The sequence below is a fragment of the Rhipicephalus sanguineus genome, chromosome 6 (genome assembly GCF_013339695.2).
Source record: "Rhipicephalus sanguineus isolate Rsan-2018 chromosome 6, BIME_Rsan_1.4, whole genome shotgun sequence".
Lineage (NCBI taxonomy): Eukaryota > Metazoa > Arthropoda > Arachnida > Ixodida > Ixodidae > Rhipicephalus > Rhipicephalus sanguineus.
Genome location: NC_051181.1, coordinates 167,074,232 through 167,087,085, shown reverse-complemented (window position 1 = coordinate 167,087,085; position 12,854 = coordinate 167,074,232). Strand labels below are relative to the sequence as shown.

At 50.8% G+C, this 12,854-nt stretch overlaps 1 protein-coding gene and 1 pseudogene across 4 annotated transcripts in view; one reads left to right on the top strand and one right to left on the bottom strand.

Annotated features, from left to right (window-relative positions):
• The window catches only part of LOC119397017 (splicing factor, proline- and glutamine-rich), a 206,403-nt gene that overhangs the window by 92,589 nt on the left and 100,960 nt on the right, over nt 1-12,854 (bottom strand). The window lies entirely within an intron of this gene.
• Nucleotides 1,893-12,431, top strand: LOC119397016 (tigger transposable element-derived protein 4-like; annotated as a pseudogene).

Sequence of the window (12,854 nt, the reverse complement as noted above, 5' to 3'; positions counted from 1 at the left end):
ACGGAGCGCGATAAAACCACGCAAATTATTTTAAAAGAGAGCGAAAGTATCAAAGTTAATGTGTACCGATTTTTATTATCCTCAGTTTAACTTGCTTGAAGCAATAAATTCCTGAAATACAGGTATTTTGTGTGATTTGCCAAGTTTGGGATTTTTTTCTTCAAAAGTGCTTCGACAAGCAAGAAAAATAATAGACTCATAAGATTGTATTTCACTTGTTCTTTAATGGGAATAAATATTGTGACGAAGAAGTGTACCGTTTTTTCCCTAGGTACGCTCAAAATTCAGAAATCGCGAAATTGGCGGAAAAGTGTTTTTTGCGGCCAAAATTTGTATATTTTTTTTCGGGCGAACAAAATTTTTTTTTCGCAAAACTAACTGCGAGACCATTGTTCTGGGTGTAATGCCTAGACCTACAGTAAATTTCATCAAAATCGGGAATGGTGACCGGGACCTCGTGTTCGATCTTATCTGGACACACCCAACTATCCGCTGAAAAAATTGCTCAGAGACGACATCTATTCGATGTAATCGCACACTGAGATTTCATTTACCGAGTTCTCGTAAAATTTTCTGATTTTGGGTCAGTATCCCTTTAACCGTCGCGAAAACGTGTCTTGTAAGCATTGCAAAGCATTGGTGATGTTTTTCGAGAAAGTTTTTTCAATAAATTGTAGAAACATGAGTACTGTTTTTCTAGAACGTTTTTGTATCTCGAGTTAGTACGCTTCTTTGTGCACTATAAAAGCTTTTAGAAACGTGTTGGGTTGTTCTTGGTCTAGATAAGACGGCGGCGGCTAAAATTGTGGTGGTAGTCATAAGAATTACTCTGAAAACCCTCATTCGCTTAGAAACTCCTATGCTTGGAAGTTAAGTGCAATGTAGACAGCTCAAATATTGTCACAGGGTCGTGACGTCGACGAAGGCAGCAGTCAGCAGGTCCGAGATGAAACTCTTTATTTGGCCGAACTTATTTGGCCGAACTTTATTTGGCCGGGAAACTGAAAGTCAAACTACAGCAATACACTGATAGCGGCGAAGAGAGCGTCGACCGTCGATCAACTGACAAGCGGTCAAGCGCGTCGGCTTTTATACAGGCGCTATCGAACTTTCCAGCGATATCGCTGGTGGCGGCGTTATCTCTCGACAAAGCTGGAACATTCGCGTGCAGCGCGCAATCTTACCAAAACGATCTATTACAATCGCGAAGCTTCTCGAACACTGCTTCGCGGACAGCGTCGAGCGTTGATAACCGTCCTTGCTGGTCAAACCCGAATACATCAAAATAAAACAAGTGGGCGTGGCAATATAGACCGAACATCGATTCTTAGCCAATCAATGAACAACGCATGCGGACCAATGCATACAGACGACCTTATGCATATCCACCTAAGTACCCACCTAACTAGTACAATCAAAAAGTTGCCGCGCAGTTGCCGCGAGCAACTGTGCGGCGGACCGCAGCGTTATGCTGTGGCAGCAGACGACGTGCCGATAGTGGCGCAAGACGGAACTGCAGCGCCGCTAGTTCTCGCGACCGCCGTTCGGACCACCCTCCTCCGCTGGCGGAGATACGGAGCTTTGAAACTGAGTTTGTTCTAGTAACGTTGGCGTGCGGCGCCCGCCCGCGCAGCCCACGCGCAGAGTGCCATCGCGAGCTTGCGCAGCGTGCCACAAGATGGCGCTAGCTGCTTCACGTTGGCGTACCTTGCCACTCGCGCGTGGCCCACAATCGCACCGAAAGGAGAAGGAGAAGAAAACAAATAAAAAGGCGAAAAGCAAGTTGGCGCAACGGTGCCACCCGTCCCGTCCTTCACTCAGTCTCTATGCGAGCAGCGGCTGAAGCAGCCGAGGCAAGTAGCCCCTCACGAAATCAGCGGACATCCTTGAAGATGGCACCGGTCAAGTGCAAAGCTGTGTCACTTGACACAAAGCTGCAAATATTGCAGGATTCACGGCGCAGCTTCAAGATGAGCGCCCTCGTGAAGAAGTACAAGCTTACCCAGTCGACAATATCCACCATTTTGAAAAGTGGGAGCACAGCGATTGCCAAGGCCGGAACGAGCGGCCACGCCAACCAGCGGAAAAGGGTTAGGGAGCCTCTGTGCGCCGACGTCGAAGAGGCACTGTACAATTGGTTTCTGACCACTCGTGCCCATAACGTGCCCATCAGTGGGCCAATACTTGCTGCAAAGGCTAAAAATTTCGCCTTTCTTCTCGAACGGCCGGATTTTGAGCCTGGAGGAGGCTGGATACAGCGCTTTAAAGGGACCGACAACTGATTTTTCTCGACACAGTTTTTTACGACGCGACAGGAAGCTCACCCTTTAAAGCGTTTGTAGCTGCAGTGGTTTATCCGAAAAGCACGTAGTTATTTTATAAGCAGTATTTTTCGATCTGAAGGGCTCCAAACACGCATGGAGGCTTGCTCCAGCAACGCTGAGAATTGATAGCGATGCCGCTAGCCCTTGTGAAAGCTGTAGTTCTGCTTTCGCAGGAGCTACTGTAACTATGCTAAACCACCTTTATTTTGAGCTTTCCAACCATTTTTGAAAATAGCAAGCTGTTACAATGAGATGTGTGGCTTTATACACCTTCCTGGTATTTGTACATGTCACGTATCTCGGGACCGCTTGCAATGTGTGATGGAGTTGGGAGAGAGAGCGAGGGCAGAGACCGCGGCGTCACTGCAAACAAACTTTATATAACACAACACTGCAAACAAGAAGTTAACACCAAAAAATTTACATCAAAAAGTAACGTTAGAAAACGTGACGCTCTAGCGCGCAATCTCTAACAAATCGCAAAGCCTACAAGCTATGCTTAACTTCTACACACTCCAAAGTCTGGCCACTATGGCGCCTCAGTCTCGCTACGCGAATCGAACGTTCTTACGGTTCGTGTTGCCCGTCGCCTCGATTCGATGCGAAGATCGACGCCCTGCCCAGTCGTCGCCGCTGCTGTCGACGTCTTGGGGTCGTCGTCGTCGATCCGCTGCGTCGCTAGTCTTCCTCGTCGCCGATCCTCCGGCCCTTCGTCGAGAACATCCGTCTCGTCCAGTTAGGCCTAACTCCTGGCCTCCCCTTGGTGCCACCGGGTCGAACTGTCGACGTGGCTCTCCGGTGATTGCTGGTGGGTCGCCGTCATCTTGCCGAGCTGTGGTAGTGCTGCAGGTGCCACGAGAACTGCGTGCTGAGGCTGCCGCAAGCCCAGGACGCCTCGCTCGGTAGACCCCGAGGTCGACGGCCACCCTCCCGGGGCATGCACAACGCTGCCTCCAGAACTCAGCCCTGCCGTTCCCGTCGCGGACGCGACGTTGGCTTCCACCACCTTGCTCCTCGACGACTCCACCGAACAATGCCCAACTCTTCTTCTCTGGTCCCACACCTCAGCTCGGGTCGCGTGGCACGCGCCTTTCTCCGGCCAATGGCTTGCGTCGACGTGGCGGGGGTGCACACCATCGGGTACTTTTCCATTCCCCGCACACCATCGACGCATTGCGCTGTCCGGCACGCGCCCCGTGCCTCTTTACTCATGACATTGGGCCCCCTTTTAAGAGTTTTTTCTTAAAAAACTGCTTCTGTCCTCCTCCTTATGGTTATGGCCCTCTGCTCTTCTGATAGTGTCTTGTAGCTTGTGCTCCATTTTCCTTGCTTGACTTATGCACACCTTCACTTCCCCACTTTGTCACGCACTTTCACTCACCATTTACTTCACCGCACATAGTTCATACAACACCACTATCATGAGTTCTACCAACCACATGTTCATTGTCCAGAACACTATAATCTACCAGGTACGATACTACACAATGTCACCATTGGACGCTTCATTGGTGACTAATCACAAAGTGCTTGACATCTTTCTGTATGCCTGGCCAAAATGCCTCCTTCGTCACTTCCCTACGCAGGTTCTGTGTATCTCTGAACCCATTCGCATACCAATGCTCTAAAATGACCTGTCTATAACGTGCGGGCACCATCAATTGTCTAATTAGTGTCCCTCTTTTCCAAAACTTACGGAAAATTAACTCCTTGAGTGATTCGTAGGACACTCCGTCTATACATCCCTCTCTTGTTGGTTCAAGGCCAATTCTATCTATCGCGTGCCTCAGAGTTCTGTCCCTCCTCTGTTCATTTGAGAACTCCTCAGAGGTTACACCTACCCACTCCAACATTGGCACTTTATCCTTGCCTCGTGCCTCGCTATTCCCACTTCCCCTACTAGCTTCAATGCTCTCGGGGCTTCCAGTTACCTGTTTCCTTTGTTTAGCATATTTCTCTCGCTGTACTGGGTCATCCACCCTTCTTATCCCTGGCCTATTTCCTAAGATAACGTCATAAATTGGATCCTCCATACACTTTGCCATAATTTCTCCTACGAAATAAGGGGTATCCAGCCGTATCTTGGCCTCTGGTAGTCTCACCTTGGACCCATCTGCAAAAACCACTGTTCCTACTCTCCCCGTGAAATCTCGTGCATCCACCAGGCTTCTCCTCACTAACACCGTATCTGCTCCTGAGTCCCTCAATATCGTTCCCCGTTTACCGTTTACTTTACCTTCCACCACTGGCATATTAACGCCTTCCGACCTATCTATCACAGCACCGACTACCTCTTCCTTCCCTTCTGACCTCACTGCACACGCAGTATGCTCTACCGGTCTATTCCTACACTCGTTCGCTTTGTGCCCTCTTTTCTGACACAATTGGCAGGTAACGTGGGATTCTTGTTGACTAGTGCTAGTGCGGCAGTTCATAGCTATATGCCCTAGTCGATTGCACAAGAAACACCGCTGCTGTGCCCTTTGTTTACCCCGTGGGGCCTCACTGTTGCTCTCTTCTTCCTTGTGATCGTCTCTGTCGCCTTTTTCTAAGTTCCTTAGACCCTGAGCCTCTACGAACTGGTCCGCTTGCTTTGCCATCTCCTCTACTGTGCTTAGCTTCCTCTCTTTCAAAAATACTGCTAAGTTTTTGCTGCACCTGTTGAGAAATTGCTCAGCAACCATTCTGTCGCGGACCCCTTCATACGTCTTTTCTGTCTCAGACAGCTCTATCCAGCGATCAAAATAGTTAGCTAGCCGACACGCAAACTGCTTGCCAGTTTCTGCATCCTCGGGCTTACATGTTCGGAACCTCTCGCGAAAACCCTCGGCAGTTAGCCGAAACCTCTCCAATAAAGTCTTTTTTACAATATCGTAGTCCAGAGACTCGTGTGCTGGCATGCGCCCAAACACACTTAACGCCTCTCCCACGAGACATAAACTCAGAGCGTTTGCCCACTCGCTTCTCTCCCAGCCTTGCCCAATGGCGATCCTTTCGAATCGATGCAAGTATGCATCAAGGTCGTCCCTTCGCTCATCGAAGGGCGCCATCAGTTTACGCGGGCAAATTTGCCTAGGCCTGGGAATAGGCGTGTTGGCCGACGCTGACGTGGGAGTACTCGCGTTACTAGGGTCGCTGCGCGGACAAGCGTTCACCTCGGCTAGCTTCAGCTTAAGCTCGAGGATCTCCTTCTCGCGCTCGTGCTGTTCACGCGCTTCGCGCGCACGTTCCTTTTCGCGCTCGTGCTCTTCACGCGCACGCTCCTTCTCGCGCTCGTACTCCGCTTCGCGTGCCCGTTCTTGCAGCGCGAGCTCCTTGTCATGCTCCTTCTGAGCGACCTCAAAAAACCTCTTCGTCTCCTCCTTATCCATCCCTACGTCTTTGGCCACGGCCGCCAACTTCTCCCAATCCATCCTTGCAACCCCCGACGATACGTAACTGGGCCAAACGCTGGAAAAATCCTGGCAGGCTCGCCACTTATTATGTCACGTATCTCGGGACCGCTTGCAATGTGTGATGGAGTTGGGAGAGAGAGCGAGGGCAGAGACCGCGGCGTCACTGCAAACAAACTTTATATAACACAACACTGCAAACAAGAAGTTAACACCAAAAAATTTACATCAAAAAGTAACGTTAGAAAACGTGACGCTCTAGCGCGCAATCTCTAACAAATCGCAAAGCCTACAAGCTATGCTTAACTTCTACACACTCCAAAGTCTGGCCACTATGGCGCCTCAGTCTCGCTACGCGAATCGAACGTTCTTACGGTTCGTGTTGCCCGTCGCCTCGATTCGATGCGAAGATCGACGCCCTGCCCAGTCGTCGCCGCTGCTGTCGACGTCTTGGGGTCGTCGTCGTCGATCCGCTGCGTCGCTAGTCTTCCTCGTCGCCGATCCTCCGGCCCTTCGTCGAGAACATCCGTCTCGTCCAGTTAGGCCTAACTCCTGGCCTCCCCTTGGTGCCACCGGGTCGAACTGTCGACGTGGCTCTCCGGTGATTGCTGGTGGGTCGCCGTCATCTTGCCGAGCTGTGGTAGTGCTGCAGGTGCCACGAGAACTGCGTGCTGAGGCTGCCGCAAGCCCAGGACGCCTCGCTCGGTAGACCCCGAGGTCGACGGCCACCCTCCCGGGGCATGCACAACGCTGCCTCCAGAACTCAGCCCTGCCGTTCCCGTCGCGGACGCGACGTTGGCTTCCACCACCTTGCTCCTCGACGACTCCACCGAACAATGCCCAACTCTTCTTCTCTGGTCCCACACCTCAGCTCGGGTCGCGTGGCACGCGCCTTTCTCCGGCCAATGGCTTGCGTCGACGTGGCGGGGGTGCACACCATCGGGTACTTTTCCATTCCCCGCACACCATCGACGCATTGCGCTGTCCGGCACGCGCCCCGTGCCTCTTTACTCATGACAGTACAGCATTGTGTGCGCCTGCACCTGTGTGATGGATGGCTTGTCCCAGCGTCGTTACTCTCTCGATGCACGAGCCAAGCCAAGTCATCGAAAACGTCACTACGCATATGCGCGGCCGCACCGAGTAGCAGCGCGCGTCATTTCTGAGATGAAGTGTAGGTAGCAAAACTATGTCGCGCCAAAATCTTAGCGACCTGGAAACTGCGTGCGCGGTTGCATGAGCACGCTGAAAAGTTGCTCAAGACTCGCTGACGAGCATGGTATCATTACGTCACGCGAAGGCAGCGCCACTTTAATGCATACTATTAACGCAGGCCTATATGTACATTATTATGAAGTAATACCTTTTAATATAAAGAAACGAACAATATTTCAATACTAAGAAAAAAATCGTCGACCGCGTACAGCAATCAACGGTCACGTGGCCGTCTTCATCGGATCATTCATGTTTTTGCCGCCAGAGGCGCAACAGGTCATTTTTCATAACTTTCAATGAAGAAATAAAAATATAAATCCATCTCTCACGAAAAAAACAGGGTTGGTTTGAGTCAGTGCGATGGACAATCTTTACGTCAGTGGAGTCAACTCATTTCATATTGTGGGCAGTTATCGGTCCCTTTAAAGATCGACACGACATTGTTTACAAAAACGTGGTGGGAGAAGCAGCGTCGTTGGATTCCCAGGCTAAACAGGAGCGGCTACTGGAAAAGCTGCCCGGCATCCTGGAGCGCTATGCGGACAAGGACGTGTACAACTGCGACGAGACCACTCTTTTTTTTCAAATGATGCCGTCAAAAACGCACGCACTAAAAGGCGACCCATGCCCCAGCGGGAAGCATTCAAAGCTGAGGTAACAGTGTTGCTGTGCGCCAACATCGATGGGAGCCACCGCCTCAAGCCCTTCGTGATCGGGCGATCAAAGAAACCGATATGCTTTAAAAACCAGCATATTCCGGTCCGCTATCGCAGCAACAAGAAGGCGTGGATGACCCGTCAACTGTTTGAGGAATGGCTGCTCGAGGTGGACGGGATAATAGAAGGTCAAGGCAGAAAAGTGGTGTTGCTACTCGACAACTGTAGCGCACACGCTGTCAGCCCCAGCTAACATCTACTGAACTGATGTTTCTACCTCCCAATACGACGGCAGGCCTGCAGCCGCTGGATGCCGGTATCATTGCTGACTTTAAAGCCTTGAATCGGCGGCGCGTGTTGGAGTGGCTGATATTGGTCATTGATCGCTCAGCTCCTGGCACGTCGGCCGACGCAGAGTTGAAGATCAGCCTTCTGAAGGCCGTGCGCTTCATGTATGGAGCTTGGTACGAGGTGAAACAGTCCGTGATCAGCAACTCAGTGACGCTACCGAGGACTTCTGATTTGGAGCAGTTTTTGTAGCAGCAAAATTTTCATTTTGGAGCACTTTGGAGCAGCAAAAATTTGCATCGTGCAGCACTTTGGAGCAGCAAAAATTTCCATCGTGGAGCACTTTGGAGCAGGTAATTTTGCATCTGGAAGCACTCAGGAGCAGCTAATTTTACATCCTGGAGTGCACTGGAGAAGCAAATTGCATTACCATTCAAGGACCTAAATTATTATTATGGGGCTCTTATGAAGAGCTGGAAATATTTGCATTCATTGCAAATCTCATAGAAAAAATCATCTCAGGAAAACTTCATATTTCACTCTATAATGCAAAAATAAGGGTTCATGCAGTGTAGTGTTCTGGATTAACCTCTATAAACAGAATACTGCGTCAATATGAAATTGTACTTTATGAAATAACACTCTATAAGCACATCTATGTGGTTATCGGCAGAGGTGGTAGACAAAGGATGTGACGTACATTAGTGCCTGAATGCTAATGAGTCGCACTGTCCCCAATGCACTCCCCTAAGACAACTCCAAGGCGAAAGCCAGGTGTAGTTTTTTTCTCGATTGATGTAGCGATCCTCCCCCTCCTCTCTGCAAGCTTTCTGCACTTAACGTGGTTTTGCACCGCCTCGATCCGGAATTGGAGGCATTGCAAGCTTTCTGTACCTCACCTGGTTTTGAACTAGCTCCATGATCAGCGCACCGATCACGGAAGCAATGCAGAGACGTCATGCCGTTGACGCCGCCAACGGTCAATTTTAGCGTTTGATGTAGCATCAAAGGCTTTCGCATTAATATTTCGAGTATTGAACGTTATAACAGCCTGGCCGTTAGCAACTTGGCCTTGCATACCAAACTGTCCACCACCATGTCACCTTTGTGCCGTGCGCGAAACAGCTTCGCTAATCATCCATTTCGCAGAGTGCAATATGGCTCAACTTTTCTTTTTCTTTTTATTCTGATAGCAATTATATATGGACACTCTCGACGAGTTTTTGCCGTCGCTGTTGCCGTCATTTTCCGTATAAAGTCCTAACTGATAACATCACCCCGTGCATTCTACCTGCGGATAAAAGCTCGCGAGCGCTGGCGATGAACGCGGCTGAAGCGGAGATTAAACGAGCCGGCTGCCTCCGTCGCACGGAGAGCGCATGCGATAACATCTTCCCGCGTGTGGGCCTGCTGTCGATTGCTTATCAAAGAGAGGGGAAACGCCCCCGCCTGTCTTTCGTAAGGAGCATGAACGGTAAGGGGGTGGGGGAGTTGACTGCGTCGCTCAAAGGGCGCAGTCGCTGGCGCGCGCACTATCTCGAGGTATCAGGAGACGGCACGTAAAGTTGCTGTGCGCTCAACGCTAACTTCGCGTTCAGAAAACTGATAGCACGAAAATAGCTTCGGTTCCTGGAGCGGCCGTATTCCTTTAACTCAGCGTTTTGTTGAGTAACGCCCCTAGGTAGCACGCAATGTTGCCACAACGTTGAAGCAACTTTCTCAATGTGGCGGCAACGTTGTGTCAATATTTGGTGCTACTAGGGGCGACATCGGGTCCAAAAAGGTTAGCTGCTAGCCTTGCTTCATATAACAATACAATTAATTTTATTAATGAGATGACATTTAAAAAAAACAAAGCAAGCAGAAAATTCGAATTGGGACCCTAGCACTCACGAGCTCGAAAGAGCAGGTCCTTTAAGGGGGTATTTACCGCAAAGCGATTACAAATCGGATATGCTGGTGGAAGGAATTACGAAAAAGCTCTGCTGGCTGAAGATCCATAGATAAAGTATATTTGAGGAAAAGTGTCAACGCGTTCACGCCATTGACGTGCTCTTCCATAGACGCGAAGCACGGTAAATTCGATATTGTTTTACAGCATAGACCCCTTATAACGTAAGTCGCCGGAGTCGCGAATATCCGCACTATAAGCAGTACCGCACTATAACCAAAACAACATTTTTGAAAGGTTGCACGTGTGCAAAACATGACCAACGGGTAGGCGCGCGATTCCGACTATCGAGGCATGCGACTGGGACGTAAGTTTGCGTCTGCTTACATTTGGAAATGTTGAACGGTTAGCGTCCGCGGACCTGCGGTGCCGACATAACGGACACGGAAAAAATGCGCCGTCAAGGGAAGTCACCGCGGTAGCACACAGCGCGTGCGCCATGTCGTAAACGGTGGCGACCACAAACCACCACTCGAATGTTTCAGACGCACGCCAGCGTTTTCGTTAAAGATGTAAGTCACCCCTTCTAAATGCAACAACTGCAAAATGTTTCATTGACTCGGCACCAAACCGCAACTTCTGTAGTCCGCGGCCGCCGACATGGTAGCTAGCGCTGCTCTTTAGGCCTAGCGTGCGCGTTGCAACTTGGCATGCCACCGCGAGAAGCTTGCCCTAGCCAACACGGAGATCGGGCGTAGAAGAGATCGCACTCGCGAGCTAAACCGAGGGCATCACGCGTGAAACGCAGTTTCGGTTCGCGGTCGGGAGAACAGCCGCGGCAACTATCCTGAAAAAGTCTCTCAAGCTTGTAAGTCCGCCTGTTGATGGCAAACGCGAAAGCTCAATCGCGTCTCAAAGCATTGTTGCTTGCGGGGGAATCGAGGTTGCTAGCGCGATATCTGCCCTCTACGATGAAGCAACTATTTTCCCGACGGAGACAAATAGCAGTAGCGCGCTCTTGATCCAGACGCGGGCGCCCGTACGTAGCGGAGCGCGCGTGTCATGCGGCCGGGGCAAAGCGCGCATGTCAAGGGGGCAAAGGCTTCTCCGTCGGCCACGCAACCGCTCCCCCTCCTCACACCATGCACCCGCTCCCCCTCCTCACACCACGCACCCGCGCTGCCCGAGCCGGGCTGCTGTCCCCCACCGCCATCGCCTTTTTTTTTCTCCACCCGCTCCTTGTTCGTTCGTTCCACGTCCGCTCCTCCTTCGTAACGCCATCGCCGCTCTCTCCCCCGCCGGCGCATCTCCGCTGGGAAGCACGCTCGCTCCCTCGCATCTCTGAAAACGTTCCGGCAGCCGCATTATAACCGGTCTTTCATTTCGGGGGACTGCACAATAAGCGGTATGCGTATACATGGAGATCTATGGGAGGGTAAACGGGAGTCAGAAGAAACCGCATTATAGCCGGTACTGCACTGTAAGCGGTTACGTTATAAGTGGTCTGAGCTGTATATCTATCGTTAGCGATCCCAGATTTCATTGTCCAGAAACAGAAGTGACAGACATTTTAGTGGCACGCGTGTAGTTGTTACTGAACATTGCTTTCATTGCGTGCCGTGCGGCGCTTGAAACGAGCTATCAGCAGCGTTTCTGGAACAGACCACGTCCGCCGATGAATCCCTGCCACACTTTCACGCTACCGATTGGCCTAGATGTCACGAGCCTCTGCGGAGAGCGCGTTTTGCCGTGGAGCCGACTTGCAGAACAAAAGCTGCGTCGGCACCGTGCATAGCGTCATGGCTTACACGGGACGCATGCACCAGCGCTGTTAATTCAGTGGAATTATTCTTGGTCCGTAGTTGTAACATTGACGGCCCCAAGCTCAAGCTGCACATATTTTGACGCGCCGGTGGTATTGCTGGTGATAGACGCCCCCAAACCCGAGACTCAGGCGCAGTTTGGCGCAATTTTCATCGATATTATCAGAATGGCGCAGTAAATCCAATTTGGCGCACTTTGGCGCAGTTGGCGCAGGAGTGGAATCACTGAGCAACTGTTTCAAGAAAGCGGGCTTCGTGCGCCAGGACGAAAATTCCCCGCCTGCTGATAGCGCAACCGACACAGCTGAAGCCGCCGACCTCGCCGAGCTCTGGGCGCTGGTTGTGACACAGGTGCTATATCAATGGACGAGTTTTTGACAGCAGATTGTGCTGAATTGTCCTGCGAAGAAGTAACAGACGAGGCGATCGCCGGGGATGTGTCGTCGCGGCAGACGACAACGTTGAGCGACGACAGTAGCGACAGTGACAACGAGGCTGGCAGTGGCACTTTGGCCCCGACCTCCATGTCCACGGAAGGTGCACTGTCGTCGATCGACTTGTTGATTGACTTCATGCACTCTAAAGGACTGCCGGAAGTGTTCGCACAGCAGCTGGAATCCATGCACGCCGCAGTCGTGAAGCTCCGACTGCCGCGAAAGCAGGCGAAAATATCAGACTATTTAGGTGCGCCTAAAGCTTGACACCCTCGTTGGAGCTTAAAATAAAGCTTTGTTTTTGGCATCCTGCTTTCTAGAACATCTATTCTTTAGTGCAAGTGGTAAATTCGAGATCGGAGCTACAAAGGTACATTCCGCGTTTCTCTTTTTTTTTTTTTTTAACGGCAGTCCATATATGCGATCACCGGTTATAACCATCATATTTTTCGTTTTTCTCAATATCGTTATAAGTGGACTGCACTGTATCCTGTCAGTTTTTCTTCGACAGTTTGTGTTTTTCTTCGCCGGCGCCAGAAACTGGCAAAATAGTTTCAGACCGGTAGAGCCGGAAAATGGGTAACAATTTTGGACCGCAAAGGGTTAACTAAGGCTGTTTTGGAGCAGTTCGGCGCAATTTTTGCTATTTTTATGCTTCTAGGACAGCTTGGCGCAGAAAAATAGAATCGTATCAAAAATGTGCAATATGCGCAGCTGTCTCACCCCTGCATGCATCTTCTGCGGTTGCCCCGCCGCTGACAAAACGGCGGCGTCACGTATGGCACGCTTAAAGCCACTGCGATTGCAAGGCAAAAGCGAGCGCTTGCTTGT